We start from the raw sequence: 19,274 nt of genomic DNA on the forward strand, positions 1-19,274 counted from the left end.
CAATAGAAATGAAAAATGACGTTTTTGGTTGTTGTTGTTGTGTTTTTTTACTAGGTACATTAAGCTCTAAGTACATAGAAAGAGCCCAAGACCTTAGACTGTAAAATTAGGGAAATAAGACTGCTGTTAGTCTAAATTAGAATTTAGCAAATCAAAACCCCACGGATTTGTCTTAGAAGACTCTAAGCAACCTCCCATGCTACTCACTGATTTCCAGCAACTCTAACATACTGAAGAGCTGAGCAAGCTTCAGATCCTTTGGGTGCTAAGTGAACATAATTTTTATTGGATAATTTTTGCAATGGGGAGTAAAACAGGACTCTAACGTTATTCAGGCCCATTCTTCTATATCTAAGATCCTGGGCAATAAGGATCCATTTCTGAGATTGATTAGGGATTTTTTTTCTTAATTTGAAGCTCTAGGTTGCTTTTTACAATAGTTCCAGGAGATCTGGAACTCTGCTACAATTACGGTGGGTTCCACAATTTCTAATTTTAAAAGACTACTAGAGCATACATTACAGTTTAGATTTGGGGGAAGTGAAGCCAGGTCATAATCAACAACAACAATTTCCTATTTATTATTCACCTAATTTTGATGTTGAATTGTGCTACACAGGTTTAAGGTAGGGGTAAATCAAGCTGAATCAATATTCTACAAAATCTTTGGACATAAGTTCTGCCCTGAAAGAATTTACAAACAAAACTGAGGACTATATATAGTCACAAGAGACTACAGACAAGACAGTCTAGATTCAAGGGCTAGGTTGTGCGTGGCAGTAGCCACATAATCAGTGAGAACGAGAGTAGGGCTTGGCCCCACAGTGCTGGACCTTGACTCGCCTCTCCTCCACCAGGGATATTTGTCTTTCAGCTGGGAAAGAAAAAAGATTACTAAGCCAAAGTAAATAACCTGGTAAGGTTTTAGACATCAGTCATCAGCCATATGGGGCAAATAAAAGCTAGGGCAGAATCCTCGAAAATTAATGTAGGTGTTGACTTACTCCAAAGGCAAATAAGACAGTCCAGAACATATTTCCCTTGGAATTTTGCAAGAAAGCCACTTACACTAAAAGCTGTCAAGGGAAATTTGTAATCACTAAGTATAAACCAGACTCCACTGCAAAAACTGCCTTTTCTCTCTAGGACCCTGCCCAGTGTGTTGTTTAACTTTGCATCTTAAGTGCTGAATTCCAAGAAATTCATGGATTTAGAATCACAGCCTGGAATAATCTGAACACCCACCTGAGACTCATGCAGTAGAGTTTAGGAGTAATGAAAACATGTCTTGGATTTTCTTGGAGGTTATTTATTTTCTTGTTCCAAAGCAAATAGCTCATTGTATGATATTCATTGGTATGCATTACTGTAATAGTAATAGTAATAACTTACAGTCATTCCTCATCTACTATGTTCCAGGCACTAAGTTTATACTTTTATATTATGTGTCTATTTTATTAACATATCAGCTCAATGAGATGTTGCTATTATCTTCTTTTTATAAAATAAGAAGGCCAAGGTATGGGTAGGTTACATAACTTTTCTAAAGTCATGTCAACTATTAAATTGCAGATCTGGAATTCAAACCCAGTGATCTGCCATACTCCTATCCAGTACTCTTCATTAAAGATATCCACATAGTACCACCAACTTGAAGCAAAGGTCTTTTCTTTCTCCATTATGGTGGCCAGTGTAAGACTCAGACTCTTTGAGATGCTCAAGAACCATTGAATCTCTAAATGCACTAAATAAATTACTATCTTCCCACCTAAAATAGAACAAAGCCATTCTCCCTATTAACTTAAAACTAATTTAAGTTCCATGAGAAAAAAAATTTTTTAATATAGATGCAACGGTTTCACCCACTAAATTGTAAGATACTTGGATCTAAGTCCTGGAACTAAGTCTTAATCATTTTGGTCTCCCTTTCTCCATTTTCTCCCTCCACTGACACAAGGTCTATTGATATTGACAAATAATAGGTACTCAATAAAATAGTAGACTAGCTCTTGGTCTCAAGAATGTGCCTGGAATAAAAGAAAACCCTTCCTTGTACTAGAAAAGTAGTCTAAAGTTCCTGCAACACTGAAAATGGGTTACCATTTTAAAAATTAGGTGTACTTTTGGATTTTGTTACTTAGAGCCAGTCACCCAACAAAGGCAAAAAAAAAGGGACTGTTTCAGGTTAGAGGATGTACAAATTGAAACTGAGCCTATTTCATAAATTTCTGTGTTGCTTCCTGCCCCTCCACGCTCCCACTGTCGGAAGTTCTCATTTCTAAACACTAAAACTAACGGGCTTCAGGACTTTCCTGGCGGTCCAGGAACTCCCAATGCAGGAGACCCGGCTTCCATCTCTAGTCAGGGAACTAGATCCCACACGCTGCAAATAAGAGTTCGTATGCCACAATGTAATCTCACAGGCTGCAACACAGACCCAGTGCAGTCCAAAAAAATACCTAAATAAATATTTTAAAAGCAAAACAAAGCAGATTGGCTTCAATGAGCTTCTCCCAATAACTCAGTCAGGAACTTAGAAATTTCCTGCAAGATCTAAGAGATTGGGAAGCAGAGAGTGAACTGCCTCTGTTTCCCAGATGAGAAAGGAGTTTCTTGTCAGTGAGGTAGACTAGGCTGGTAGATAAGTTCCCAAATTTAGACTTCCCTGTTACTCTTTCATTCTGACTGGGAACAGCAGCATAGTTCCAGAGTGCTGGTCTGGTAATGAAGACATTGTTCTGGCCCAGAGTGAGATTGTCAGTCTTTCTTCTGTGTAAGAGAAATAAGATTCAAGGGATTAAAATCCTGAGTTTTGAAAAAATATTAAATTGATCTTGAGAAGGCATCAGTTAAGCCTGAGGAAATTAATTGTACAGATTTTTCAAAGAAATGGTTATTCAGGCATCATTCATAAGAATTACATACATTTAAATTTATTTTACATGAAGAAAAATTGTGGGCTTTACTTATTACACTAGAATATAAATTTAATCTTTACCTGAAAACTGAATTTTTGCAGTGTTTTGTTCACTTAATCTTTTACAAATCCTCAAAGTAATTTTTGTAATAAATGTAATTAAAAGCAACATTAAGAGGGAAAAAAGTCTGGATCATAGATAAAATACTGTATCTATTGCATGGCCCACTGTTCCATCTTCACCTGCCTGGCAAATTCACCAGCTCAATCACTGACACTCAATCAGTTGCTTCCATGCACAGACAAATTGCAAATTTTTCTCCTGGTGAGTTTCTCATCCTCTAGTAGTGTCCAGAGACCATCTCAAAGACCTAAAATATCCATTGAATAGCCTGAGAGCCAAACATAGACACTCCAGAGAACTCTTTAGGATCCTAATGATGACGTGGCTGGTTGAGTTGTGGGGAAGGAATGAAAGGCAGGATAGTGGGCCCAGATTTATTTTGTTTTTCACCACAGGAAGCCATGTCTGAAAACTATACATCAGAACCAGTACTTGGTTTCCAGTACCTTGAGTTCATCCTGCAGCTTAATAGCTGGAACTATCCTGCAAGGTGCTTATTTGAAACATTCATTCAGAGTTTTAATACTGGAAGCTTCATAGATGAACTGAAATTGAAATTTAGAAAGCATCATGTGTCAGACCAGTCTATGTCCAAATTTGTATATTGTTGTTGTTGTTGTTTAGTTGCTGCTACTGCTGCTGCTGCTAAGTCGAATCAGTCGTGTCCGACTCTGTGCGACCCCATAGACGGCAGCCCACTAGGCTCCTCTGTTTCTGGGATTCTCCAGGCAAGAACACTGGAGTGGGTTGCCATTTCCTTCTCCAATGCATGAAAGTGAAAAGTGAAAGTGAAGTCACTCAGTCATGTCGGACTCTGTGCGACCCCATAGACGGCGGCCCACCAGGCTCCTCCATCCATGCTAAGTTGTATCTAATGCTTTTTCGACCCCATGGACTATAGCCCGCCAGACTCCTCTGTCCGTGAAATTTCCCAAGTGAGAATACTGGAATGGGTTGCCATTTTCTTCTTCAGGGGATCTTCCCGACCCAGCTATGGGACTGGCACCTCCTGCATTAGCAGGCAGATTCTTTACTAATGAGCCACCAGGGGAGCCCTGTTTTTGTTTTTAAGTCAGATTTATTGAGTATAAGTTACATAGAGTAAAACTCAACTTTTAAATTTTGACAAACATATACATTCATGTAACCACCACTACAATCAAGATGTAAAATATTTCTATCACACACACAAATGTCCCTTGGTAGTTAACCTCCTTCCCCATGGCCAGCCCCCTGGGAACCAATGCTTGGTCTCTGTCCCAATAATTTCACTTTTCAGACTGTTATATAAGCTACTTCACACACTATGTAGTCACTTGAGTCTTTTTTTTTTTTTCGCTTACTAGAAAAGTGGAAAAGACCCACTTACTGGGTCTTTGTTGCTGCATGCGGGTTTCTCTTGAAGCAGCAAGCGGGGGCTACTCTCTAGTTGCAGTGTACAGGCTCTAAAGTGCACAGGCTTCAGTGGTTGCAGCTCACAGACTCTAGAATGTGGGCTCAGAAGTTGTGGTGCGGGCTTAGCTGCCTCACTGCATGTGTGATCCTCCCCGACCAGGGATCGAACCTGTGTCCCCTGCATTGGCAGGAGGATTCTTAATCACTGGATCACCAAGGAAGCCCAATAGAAGGCATTTCAGATTAATCTATATTGTTGCATGTTTCGGTAGTTTGTTTCCTTCTATTGCCAGTGAGCATTCCATTGTGAGAATGTTTGTTTAGCCATTTGGCAACTGATGAAAAGGTGTTTTCTTTCCACGTTTTGGCTCTCATTAACAATGCTGCTATGAATACTCACATACAGGTTTTGTGTGGACATAGTTTTCATTTCTCTTGGTAAATAAATACCTAGGAACAGGATTGCTGAGTCACACAGTGAGTGTTTAGCTTTATAAGAAACTACTAAATTGCTTTCAAAAGTGGGTGTACCATTTTGCTCTCCCACCAGCAATGCATCAGAGTTCCAAATGCTCCACGTCTTCACAAGGATTTGATATTGTCAGGTTTGTCTGTTTGGTTGTTTTTTTGCCATTTAATAGGAGGACAGGGAAGCCCGGGGACAGGGAAGCCTGGTGGGCTGCCGTCTATGGGGTCACACAGAGTCGGACACGAATGAAGCAACTTAGCAGCAGCAGCAGGTGTATAGGAGTATCTGATTTGAATTTTAATTTGCATTTCTTTAATGTCTAAATAACATTTATTGGTAATATGTTTATTTGCCACCTACATATCCTCTTTGATGAAATGTCTGTTCAAATATTTTGACATTTTCAAGTTGGATTTTTAATTATTAAATTATGAGTGTTCTTTACATATTGCAGATACTAGTCCCTGATTAAATATGACACTTAGCTTTAAGAGCTGTTATTGTAGGCAACTGCCATCATAATGGCACACAGAAAAATGATTGCTTCTCTGATTATGAAGAAAACTCTACCACAGCCAAGTGTTTTTCAAGAGACTAGCTAACAGATGGTATCAAAACCACCAGTCTTTTTACATACATAAAATTTCCTCAACCCACCATTACCACAGTCAGAAAACATTCTTTGTAGAAAAATGGCCTAACTTCACAGTGAAAGATGATCAAAGTATGAGCTTAAAATACCCTAAGTATTTGTTACCCTAAAGGAATGCTTTAAAATTGAGAAAATGCCACCCACGAGCTTTAGCAAATAATGTAAAAGTTAGCTAAACCATAATGTTCATACAACATAAGTGGGTGTTTTGTTTAGACTGGACCATGACCTGAGTATAAGAAAATACAGACAGTTTACTGAGAAACTCCTGTTGGATTCTGAAAGTTAGAGAGTTTAGCAGAAGTAGGTGTTCCATATATAAGGACCTTTCATAACTTTCTGAGTTTTTTGTTAGTTGGGAAACCCAGATTTATAGTTCTTATAACTTTTAGGCCTATTTCTAGAAAACATTAGCTAGTATTTCTCAAAATTTTATGCACATTAGAATCATGGGCAGAACTTCTTTTTAAATAGTGATTCCCAGTCCTTGTGGTGGTGCTGAAGCAGATTCTTGAGAGTCCCTTGTACTGTAAGGAGAGCAGACCAGTCAATCCTAAAGGAAATCAACCCTGAATATTCACTGGGGGGACTGATGCTGAAGCTGAAGTTCCAAAACTTTGGCCACTAGATGAAAAGAGCTGACGCATTGGAAAAGACTTTGATGCTGGGAAAGATCAAAGGCAAAAAGAGAAGGGGGTAGCAGAGGGAGAGATGGCTAGATGGCATCATCGACTCAGTGGACATAAATTTGAGCAAACTCCAGGAGGTAGTGAGGACAGAGGAGCCTGATGTGCTGCAGTCCATGGGGTCACAAAGTGTTAGACACAACTTAGCAACTGAACGATAACAACAATCTAGAACCTAAGATCCCAACTGAGTGAGTTTGCCTGATGAAGGTGTTTATACTGGCCTAATTCTCAACATGTTCTTAACATGAAAACTTAGAGGACTGAGCCATAGTAGTATACTTTCTAAATATAATGTTTTATGGTGCTTAACCTTAAACATGGCCATCCTAAAGGTGGCCAAATAGCTCCTGCTAGCCACACTGACTGTTGTGGTGTGTGTGTGACTGTTGTGATATGTGCTAAGTCACTTCAGTGGTGTCAGACTCTGGGCAACCCCATGGACTGTAGTCTGCCAGGTTCCTCTGACCATGGAATTCTCCAGGCAAGAATACTGGAGTGAGTTGCCATGCCCTCCTCCAGGGGATCTTCCCTATCTAGAGATGGAACCTACATTTCTTAAGTCTCCTGCAACGGCAGGTGGGTTCTTTACCACTAGCACCACCTGGGAAGCCTGACTATTGTGGTATAATTTATTAATTGAAAATAGCTTTCAAAAAAAAGAAAATAGCTTTCACTTAGGGATTGCTTAATATTTGTAAGATATTGTAGCAATTACTTTATAAACTTTTTCATTTTGTTTTTAAAATAATTTTGAGGCAGTTGGACAATATATTTATTTCCATTTTCAGATGATAAAACTGAAACTTAGCACACTCACCCAAATTCACCGAAAATTATACAGCACTATTAAATAAATGTGTCACAAACTAAAAAAAATTAGTTTTATGCCAACTAGCTTTATATCTACAACTAAACTCTTACATATTAGTTATCTATTGCTGCATAGCAAATTATCTAATAATATTTTTTTGTAAATGTTTTAAATAACCTCTTGGTAAATAAACTGGATGAACTGGAGTTCAGAAAGAGAGTCTAGATGAGTGAGAGTGCATATTCAAAGACTATATTTGTCAATCAAATTAAACTACATGTTAAAAATAATGTTCCCAGACTATTTCATAACATAGCAAAAACTTCCAGTTAAAAGACAAGTTCTAGGAATGTAATGGACAACATAATGACTATAGTGAACAATATTATATTGTATATTTTAAAATGATTAAGAGTAGATATTAAAAGTCCTCATCACAAGGAAATGTTTTATGTCAGTTGCTTGTTAAATAATTAACCTTATTAAAAAGTAAATTTATATAAAAGTAGGTCTGTCCTAATTCGAGCAAGTATTTTTTCTGTACCCCAGCACACAAACCACTGAAAATTGTTCCTTTTACTAATGGGCCTTTAAACTTTCTTCACCTTGCAGCAGCCTGTTGATTAGAGGGAACCACAAATGCCAACAAGAACTGATGGTAATCACCCTGGAATCTGTCGTTATCCATGCCCAACCAGCACTAGTTGGATCCTATCTACATCAAACTGGAAAGCTCTGGCCCTGAAAATTCTTCCTCTATTCTGTATTGAACTTTTTTAGCTTTTTTTTTTTTAAATAGGCCTGATATCTCAGCATAGCTCTGGTAGCTACTATTTGCCATCCAACATTGCTAGAATTGATTTTGCCTACTTGAGATTTAATACTACTTTTGTGTGTAGAAAACATTCAGAGTGGTCTGGGAAGTGGCTATTTGCATTTCTAAATATCATCATCAATCGGAATGAATCAGCAATGCTGGTTTAGTGACACGCATTACTGCTAGCATCTTAGAGTCATTCATTGCATCTGCCTCCTGGCTTATTTAGCAAACACCATGTATGAGCTATCATGGTAATTTAATGGTTGCCAAGTGCTTTGGTGCCAATTAAAATGTTTTTTTTTTTTCCTTTCAAGATATTTCTCTCCTCCTCTCCCTAGATGCTGCTAGATGGTTCTGCTGAAAGTCAACATCTCATAAAAGCAGAGCATCTGATATACTTATGCTTTGCCTTATGGAACAATTTCATCAGTAGAAATGTGAAGGAAGCAATGAGAGGAACAGCTATAGTGAACTCAATTTTAACCAATAAAGATCTGGTTGGTGATTTGAAAGTGACAAAAAACTTGGGGAAAAGGGATGATGTCAGTTGGAGAGTACCTGGCCAGGCTCAATGCTGAACTTGGGTTGAGAGTGGGATATATGATGGCACAGTCATGACTAGGAACAAACAAAACTGCACAAATCTGAACGAATGTAACGGTGGCAGGAGGACCCAAGTCCTGTTGCACTTTTAGAATTTGAATTATTGTTCAATTTTTCATTTATTAACATAATTATGGGATTCAAATATTGAAGGGTACAAAAGGGAATGCAATAGACATCCTGTCACCTCTGCTCCCCAGTCACTTAGTTTTCCTCCCTTTGAGCAATATTTTTTTAACCAGTTTCTTACGAATTCTCCTAGAGAAACTTCTTTGCATGTGCAATTAAAAGAAATAATGTACTTTATCAAATGTACGATCCCATTGATTACAAAATGTACCATTATTATGCTTATATACTATATATATATATATATATATATAAATAAAGTATGGAGCTTCCCTGGTGGCACTAGTTGTAAAGAATCTGCCTGCCAATGCAGGAGATACAGGAGATGTGAGTTTGATCCCTGCATCAGGGAGATCCTGTGGAGAAGAATATGGAAACCCATTCCAGTATTCTTGCCTGGAGAATCCCATGAAGGAGGAGCCTGGCAGGCTGCAGTCCATGGGGTTGCAGAGTTGGACACAGCTGAGCGGCTGAGCATAGCACAGCATACTATATATATATATATATATATATGTTATATGGTATGCTATATTATGTGGCATATATTATGCATACAGTATAATTATAGTATGTTATACTACTAGAAAAGAAAAAAATTAAAAATCACTACCAAATAAATTATTATTTGCCATCAATACAATGAATTCTAATTTCAGAGACATCCAAAGTGTGAAAATACATGCATTTTAGAATCAATGAAATATGCGCTATATTTTTTTTCCAAATTTTACACAAAAGATTGTAGCCTATGTTTATGATTCTGTACTGTCTTGCTTCACTCAACAATATATCCTGGAGCTTATTTCATATCAGTACTTAAGGTATTTTCTCCTACTTTTTTATGTGGGAGAACTGTGAAAGAAGACTTTAACAAATATGTTTTAATATAGAAAGTGAAAAAGAAAGGAATAGGACATTCTTTGGGAAAGATAGTGAATAAACTGCAGATGACTGAAAGAAAACTCATAACAACCCTTATTTTGCTTGTTTTTTCTCCAAGGATAAAGATATTGGAAAGTTGGATAGGATAAACAAAGATAAACAAATTGGAAAGTTAAATGAAAAAGGACTCAAGTTTGCCATAAAAGTAAAAAAAAAAAAAAAAAAGTAAGACAAAGTCTAAATAATTTACAGGAGTTAAGGCATTTGAGCCTGAACAAATATAAACACAGTACTAAAAGAAACACATGGAGGTGATAAAATCATTTGGGGTAATTCTGTGAAATAATGAATGAAAGAAGAGGTGAATAAAGAAGCAGTAAAGGATTTTTACAAAAGGGGAAAATATGAGTTACAGGAAATATAGGCTAGTAAATTTTCCTATTCACAAGTTTTAAAATACACAATTAAAATATGATTTATTAGCACTTAAGTAAAAATTTCATGCGTGCTTAGTCGCTCAGCTGTGTCCGACTCTTTGCGGCCCCATGAACTGCAGCCCGCCAGACTCCTCCATCCATGGGGATTCATCAAGCAAGAATACTGGAGTCAGTTGCCATGCCCTCCTCCAGGGGATCTTCCCAACCCAGGGATCTAACCCAGGTCTCCCACACTGCAGGCAGATTCTTTACCATCTGAGCCATCAGGGAAGACCAAAAATGTCATACTTATTTTAAAATTAAAATTCTGGAGAGGGTGTGGAGAAAAGGGAACCCTCTTACACTGTTGGTGGGATTGCAAACTAGTACAGCCACTATGGAGAACAGTGTGGAGATTCATTAAAAAACTGGAAATAGAACTTTCTTATGACCCAGCAATCCCACTGCTGGGCATACACACTGAGGAAACCAGAATTGAAAGAGACACGTGTACCCCAATGTTCATCACAGCACTGTTTATAATAGCCAGGACATGGAAGCAACCTAGATGTCCATCAGCAGATGAATGGATAAGAAAGCTGTGGTACATATACACAATGGAGTATTACTCAGCCATTAAAAAGAATACATTTGAATCAGTTCTAATGAGGTGGATGAAACTGGAGCCTATTATATGGACTGAAGTAAGCCAGAAAGAAAAACACCAATACAGTATACTAATGCATATATATGGAATTTAGAAAGATGGTAACAATAGCCCTGTATACGAGACAGCAAAAGAGACACTGACGTATAGAACAGTCTTTTGGACTCTGTGGGAGAGAGAGAGGGTGGGGTGTTTTGGGAGAATGGCATTGAAATATGTATAATATCATATATGGAACGAGTCGCCAGTCCAGGTTTGATGCATGATATTGGATGCTTGGGGCTGGTGCACTGGGACGACCCAGAGGGATGGTATGGGGAGGGAGGAGGAAGGAGGGTTCAGGATGGGGAACACGTGTATACCTGTGGCAGATTCATGTTGATATATGGTAAAACCAATACAATATTGTAAAGTTAAAAAATAAAATTAAAAAAAAGGAAAAAAAAAAAGAGGTGATTAAAAAGAACCAGAAGAGATTCGCTGAAACTGTTATGCCACAGCTAGGTTGCGACTCTGGTGAGGGGGAAAGAACTGAAGAGAAGCTTGCTGTGCAAACAAACTAAACAATTGCCCTGCCAACAGTCAAGTGACTGTGCCCTACACCTCTGCTCTGAATGACATGAAGAGCAGCAAGGTGAAAAATGGAACGGGATTCAAGTCCTGCTGCTGACACTACCCTAACCTCAGAAAAGTCACTCATTTTATTTTTACTTATCTTAAATAAGACTTCATTTGTTAATTCCTAAATTTCTTTCTGTGAATTATTTTTTTCACTATAATCTGGTTATAACTATATTGTTGTTGTCTAATCACTAACTCGTGTCTGACTCTTTGCGACTCCATAGACTATAGCCCACTAGATTCCCCTCTCCATGGGATTTTCCAGGCAAGAATACTAGAGTGGGTGGCCATTCCCTTCCCCAGGGGATCTTCCTGACCCAGGGATCAAACTCATGTCTCCTGAATTGGCAGGCAGATTCTTTACTGCTGTACTACCAGGGAAGCTATAACTATATTACAAAAAGCTATATATTATCATTATAATCTAGAAAATTTGTAAGATCAAGAGTTTGTTGCTGTAAGCAAAATGTCTGATGTCTTTCATGGTACCTTTGTGGAAATGATAAAGAAATGTGGGTTAGGTTCCCATCTAGTTCCAATTAAGCTAATGTTTCTACACAACAGGTTGGTTAATAAATCAAATAAAGACATAGGATTGGGAAAACCAGGGTTCAAAATCACCTCAAATTTCTGAAAAAGTACCTGAATTCAATAACGGGAAATTTAATAAAGTTGATCCTGAACTCCTCTGTTTTGTTTTGTTTTTTTTTGCTGTACCTGTTTGCATGTGGGATCTTAGTTCCCTGCCCAAGGACTGAACCCAAGCCCCCTGCATTGGAAGCATGTAATTTTAACCCCTGGACCACCAGGGAAGTACCTCCTCTATTTTGATTGTTCAAAAAAAATGTTATTTATGGTGTGGAGAAATTAGAACCTTCATATGTTGCTGGTAGAAATGTAAAAAATGGTGCAGATGCTGCGGAAAACAGTTCCTCAAAAATTTAAACATTAGACCTGCCATCAGTTCAGTTCAGTTCAGTCACTCAGTCGTGTCCAACTCTTTGCGACTCCATGAATCCCAGCACTCCAGGCCTCCCTGTCCATCACCATCTCCCAGAGTTCACTCAAACTCACGTCCATCGAGTCACTGATGCCATCCAGCCATCTCATTCTCTGTTGTCCCCTTTTCTTCCTGCCCCCAATCCCTCCCAGGATCAGAGTCTTTTCCAATGAGTCAACTCTTCACATGAGGTGGCCAAAGTACTGGAGTTTCAGCTTTAGCATCATTCCTTCCAAAGAAATCCCAGGACTGATCTCCTTTAGAATGGACTAGTTGGATCTCCTTGCAGCCCAAGGGACTCTCAAGAGTCTTCTCCAACACCACAACTCAAAAGCATCAATTCTTCTGTGCTCAGCTTTCTTCACAGTCTAACTCTCACATCCATACATGACCACTGGAAAAAACCATAGCCTTGACTAGACGGACCTTTGTTGGCAAAGTAATGTCTCTGCTTTTGAATATGCTATCTAGGTTGGTCATAACTTTTATTGACTATGCCAAAGACTTTGACTGTGTGGATCACAATAAACTGTGGAAAATTCTGAAAGAGATGGGAATACCAGACCACCTGACCTGCCTCTTGAGAAACCTATATGCAGGTCAGGAAGCAACAGTTAGAACTGGACATGGAACAACAGACTGGTTCCAAATAGGAAAAGGAGTATGTCAAGGCTGTATATTGTCACCCTGCTTATTTAACTTATATGCAGAATACATCATGAGAAACACTGGGCTGGAAGAAGCACAAGCTGGAATCAAGATTGCTGGGAGAAATATCAATAACCTCAGATATGCAGATGACACCACCCTTATGGCAGAAAGTGAAGAGGAACTCAAAAGCCTCTTGATGAAAGTGAAAGAGGAGAGTGAAAAAGTTGGCTTAAAGCTCAACATTCAGAAAATGAAGATCATGGCATCTGGTCCCATCACTTCATGGGAAATAGATGGGGAAACAGTAGAAATAGTGTCAGACTTTATTTTGGGGGGCTCCAAAATCACTGCAGATGCTGACTGCAGCCATGAAATTAAAAAGACCTGCCATATGACCCAGCAATTCCATCCCTAGATATATACCCATGAGAAATGAAGACACGTGTTCATACAAAGACATGTACATTAAAGTTTATAGCAGCATTTGTAATAGCAGAAAAGGGAAACAACCCAATTGACTATCAGTTGACAAATAGGTGAGTAAAATATAGTATATCCAGACAATGGAATATTAATCAGCCATTAAAAGGAATGAAGTATTGATATATACTACAAGATCAGATCAGATCAGTCACTCAGTCGTGTCCGACTCTTTGCGACCCCATGAATTGCAGCACGCCAGGCCTCCCTGTCCACCACCAACTCCCTGAGTTCACTCAGACTCACATCCATCAAGTCAGTGATGCCATCCAGCCATCTCATCCTCTGTCGTCCCCTTCTCCTCTTGCCCCCAATCCCTCCCAGGATCAGAGTCTTTTCCAATGAGTCAACTCTTCACATGAGGTGGCCAAAGTACTGGAGTTTCAGCTTTAGCATCATTCCTTCCAAAGAAATCCCAGGGCTGATCTCCTTCAGAATGGACTGGATGGATCTCCTTGCAGTCCAAGGGACTCTCAAGAGTCTTGATGAACCTTAAAAACATTATCCTCAGGGCTGTGTCTTTATTTCCTAATTGGAGGAATCTATGAATAAATTAGGCAATCGCTTAACAATTGATTTAGATCATGTGAATTCCTTTTTACTGCCAGAGAGGGTTAATTAGATCAGATTGTTTTGTGGCCTTTTCTAGACTTCTGTATCACTGACATTTTTTCCCCCTTTGTGTTCTTCTATCTTTTACTTTCATTATTTTCTTTTTAATCTCAAGAAGTGCATCCTTTTATCTATATTTTAATTTATACGAAAATTTTTTCCTCTTGTTAAATTAGAAAAGTTGACAATAAATATTTCTCCAACAACAACAACAAATTATCCTCAGTGAAAGAAGACAAACACAAAAGGCCACATATTGTATAAATGCATTTATATAAAATATCCAGAATAGGCAAATCCATAGAGACAAAAGAAGATTAATGATTGTCATGGGTAGGAATAGAGGCAATGAGAAATGACTGCTGAGAGGTATGAGGTTTCTTTGGGTGATAATGAAAATGTTCTGGAATTAGATCGTGATGATAGTTATGCAATCTTGTGAATAAACTACACACCACTGAGTTGTACATTTGAAAATGATAAATTGTATGGCATGTGAATTTTATCTTAATATAAAAAAATTAATTTAAAATGTATTTACAGAAAATCAATATGGCAGAATAGACTTCATAGTTTAATAAGATGAAAAGAAAACTGTAATTTTGAGTTGGCTATGACCTCTTAATTGACTGAAATGGCTGCTTAAGAAACTATGCCACCTTGAATTTTGTTAACACTTCCTGAGAATGTATTGGGAACTAGCCAAGCATTTCCAGGATCCTCAGAACAATTCTGTAAATGGCTCCTGTTATCTTCATTTTACAGAAAATGAACCTGGAGGTTAAGTGACTTGCCAGAGAGCAATCAGGTAGGAAAGAGAGGGGCAGGCTTCCAGGGCCTACATACTTATGTATGTGACAACTGCACTGTACTTGTGTTAAGAAAAGATGAAAATTCAGATCAAGGGAGTGATAGCCTGACAGCCAACGACACTAATCATACTTCATCTTGGCCACTGTGGCCAGGTCTGAAAACCATGGTTTTAGGTTATGTGCACAAGCTCTTTGATGCTGCTCCCTTCAAAAGGTGAAGCCAAACTTCCCTCCTTGAGTGTGGGCTTTGCTTTGGAACTGGGTTCTATAGAATAAGAAGGAAATAATAGTGTGTGATTCTGATATTAGGACATAAAACCTATTATGTCCCTCTTGCTTTCTCTTTTGGATCAGTACCTCTAGAGGAAGCAAACTGCCATATGTTGAGGACACTCGAGCAGTCCTATGGAGAGGTCCACACAGTGAGGAGTTGAGCCTTTTAGGAACTCGGGCCTCCTGCCAAAAAGCAGCAATAACTTGCCAACCATGTGAATGGGCCTTCTTAGAAGCAGACCTTCCTGTCCCATTCCAACCTTCAGATGATTGACTCTTGACTGGGACCTTAAGAGAGACCCAGAGCCCAGAACCACCCCTAAGCTATTTGTGGATTCCTGACTTTTTGGAATGATGAAAATGTTCTAGAATTACATTGTAATGATGGTTGCACAACCTTTAGTGAATACATTAAAAATCCCTGAATTGTACACTCAGAAATGGTGTAAAATAATATACAGTTAAAGCTTCAAACAGCTAAGTTTTAGAGTCATTAGTTTCATAGCAATACATAACTTTAAGGGACACTGAAAAACCTAAATGTTTCCCAAAAAGGACAACCAGGAGGTCCCTAGGGTAAAAGCTCTATCATATGTGGAATGCACTTGAGGTATTTTTGTCTGGACTAGGGGAGTCTGATGAGGACTTGGCTTCTGTATGCAAATATCTTCCAGGAGGGTGACATCAGCATCAAGGCTGAATAAGATGCTCCCTCATCGTGTCCCCTCAACAGCAACAATTCAGTATCCATCCATGGACAAAAGTGCCTTGTGGGAGCTGTGGGATCCAGCGTCATGACAAGGGACCTGGGAGGAATTTTGCACACTTGTGCATCAAGTAATAAGCATATAGACCTCAAAGCGATGAATGGGCTCAACCTCTCTTGACCATGGACTGAGAGCCCCTGGAAAACATTATCTTAGACACACACCTATGGATGAGAGATCCTTTGTCGAAGTCCAGATTTCCAGAGGAGGTGTATCTGCAAGCAGTTGGTACAAAGTAAATGAGCTGGACACACTGGAAGAGGTTAGTAAAGACTGGAGGACATGAGTGTTACTTCAAATACCAAGATAACGATGCAGAACTTCACAGAACATGAAAAATCATGAAAACATGACACCACCACAAGCTCATGATAATTTTCCAGTAACTGACCCCAGTGATATGGAGATCTATTATTTTCCCAACAAAGTATTCAGAATAGCTGTCTTACGGAAGCTCAACAAAACTAAGAGCTGTTTTTCTGAAAAGATAAACAAAATTGACACATCTTTAGCATGACTAAGAATAAAAGAAGATATTCAGATATATAATTCAAAAATAAAAGAAGAAACATTGCAGATGATATCACAGAAACATAAAGAATCCTAAGAGACTATGAATAATTATACATCACCAAACAGGACAATCTAGAAGAAATGGATAAACATATGATATGAACATATGATATAACACATTAACATAATGAAAGATAAACATTATATGATCATTTCAGTAGTTACCAAAGAAAGCATTTGACAAAATACAACCTCTTTCATGATAAAAGCTCTCAATAAATTGGGTATAGAAGGGATGTACCTCAACATAATAAAGGCCATGTGTGACAACCTCACAGCTAACATTATACTCAAAGGTAGAAGGCTGAAAGCTTTTCCTCTAAGGTTAGGTAAAAACCAAGGGTTCCCACTCTCACTGCTCCTATTCAACATGGTACTGGAAATATTAGCCAGGACAGTTAGCCAAGACAAAGAAATAAAAGGCATCCAAATAGAAAAGAAGTAAAATTTTCTCTGCAGATGTTCTGATCTTACATGTTCAGTTCAATTCAGTTCAGTCGCTCAGTCGTGTCCGACTCTGCAACCCCATGAATCGCAGCACACCAGGACTCCCTGTCCATCACCAACTCCCGGACTTCACTCAGACTCACGTCCATCGAGTCAGTGATGCCATCCAGCCATCTCATCCTCTGTCGTCCCCTTCTCCTCCTGCCCCCAATCCCTCCCAGCATCAGAGTCTTTTCCAATGAGTCAACTCTTCGCATGAGGTGGCCAAAGTACTGGAGTTTCAGCTTTAGCATCATTCCTTCCAAAGAAATCCCAGGGCTGATCCTCCTTCAGAATGGACTGGCTGGATCTCCTTGCAGTCCAAGGGACTCTCAAGAGTCTTCTCCAACACCACAGTTCAAAGCATCAATTCTTCTGCGTTCAGCCTTCTTCACAGTCCAACTCTCACACCCATACATGATCACAGGAAAAACCATAGCCTTGACTAGATGGATCTTTGTTGGCAAAGTAATGTCTCAGCTTTTGAATATGCTATCTAGGTTGGTCATAACTTTCCTTCCAAGGAGTAATCGTCTTTTAATTTCATGGCTGCAGTCACCATCTGCAGTGATTTTGGAGCCCCCCAAGATAAAGTCAGCCACTGTTTCCACTGTTTCCCCATCTATTTCCCATGAAGTGATGGGACCAGGTGCCATGATCTTTGTTTTCTGAATGTTGAGTTTTAAGCCAACTTTTTCACTATCCTCTTTCACCTTCATCAAGAGGCTTTTTAGTTCCTCTTCACTTTCTGCTGTAAGGGTGGTGTCATCTGCATATCTGAGGTTATTGATACTTTCTCCTGGCAATCTTGATTCCAGCTTGTGCTTCTTCCAGCCCAGTGTTTCTCATGATGTATTCTGCATATAAGTTAAATAAGCAGGGTGACTATATACAGGCTTGACGTACTCCTTTTCCTATTTGGAACCAGTCTGTTGTTCCATGTCCAGTTCTAACTGTTGTTTCCTGACCTGCATACAAATTTCTCAAGATGCAGGTCAGGTGGTCTAGTATTCCCATCTCTTTCAGAATTTTCCACAGATTATTGTGATCCACACAGTCAAAGGCTTTGGCATAGTCAAATCTTACGTGTAGAAAACCCTAAAGGTGCCATCAAAAACCTGAGAACTAATCAGTGAGTTTAGTAAAGTTGTAAGATATAAAGAAATCAGTTGCACTTCTATATACTAACACTGAGAAATCTGGAAAAAAAAAAGAAAGAAATTTTTTATGCAGCCTATGAAGGAATGAGCAGCCTTTCTCTGTGTGACTCTGGCAGCCAAACAAACAAACAAACAAAAAAAGGTAGATGTGGATTACAATTGTTACTAATGAAGCACTTGTTTACAGTCATAACTGATCCACATGAGCAGGGGACTCTTAAAGAGTTAACAGGAGGGTCCCACAAAATATTTCTGTGTGGGTTCCCTTATGGGAACACGGGATATCTCCTTGGGGACATCTGAAAGCACCACCACCACCCCACTGTATAGAATCCTGTTTTAGGATATTTACTTGCAACTCAGAGTGGACCACAGCTCAGCTGTTAGTGTAAATGGGTATAAAGAGCTGTCTTCTCTACATCAAATCATAAGCTATTGGAGTTGAAGATCTCTGACCAGTGCTGAACGCTGAGCATGAGCAGATGGCTAAGGTGATACTTCACAATAGTATTATTTACTTCCGCACAGGCTTCTAGAGTTTTCAGTGTGCTTTTACATTGTTTGATCTCTCATTTAAGATCAACGCTGCGAGTAGGTGGCAAGGATGACTCGCCTCTTTTGTACAGAGAAGGCACAAAACCATTAAGTGACTCACCCAGAAGCACACAGCTGGTAACTGGTCAGGCAGGGACTCAGAAGCTGGATCCAGTCCAAGTTCTAAGAGAACTGTCACAAGGAAAGTTGAACTGCAGAGAAACAGATCCTGCTGGGCAGTGTTCAGGGGAGATTCGGTAAGCTCTAAAGCTAAATAGAGCAAACAGACCAGTGAAGGAGAGACCAATGTTGCTGTGTGTTTCCAGAATGTTTTCAAGACTGTCTTCCACCTGCCTCTTCTAAACCAACCAAATTACCCGCAGGAACAAGTGTGTGGTTGCAGGAGTGAAAATCAGATAGTTGAACAATTTCCTTTCCTGGAAAAGGGCAATAACCTCCTAAGTGAGATGAGTGTGAAAAGGAAGCATCATTTCCCAGACCGTGGGGTGCAAGAGGGAAATTGGTGACAATAATCAATAAATTTGACGGTTTGAAAATGTATATTCTTCATAGTAGGCTTAACCCCTTTTCTCTTACAAGTGTAGCTGGTGCTTACTGGGAAATTCCTTGTAAGAACTGGAGGGAAATGGAGACTCTGGCTCTGGTCCCAGTGACACTATCTGAAAGTTAAAAGCCCAGCTCAAACAGGGTGAATACACCTCTTCCAGGGC

The sequence above is a fragment of the Bos javanicus genome, chromosome 11, assembly GCF_032452875.1.
Source record: "Bos javanicus breed banteng chromosome 11, ARS-OSU_banteng_1.0, whole genome shotgun sequence".
NCBI classification, from domain to species: Eukaryota; Metazoa; Chordata; class Mammalia; order Artiodactyla; family Bovidae; genus Bos; species Bos javanicus.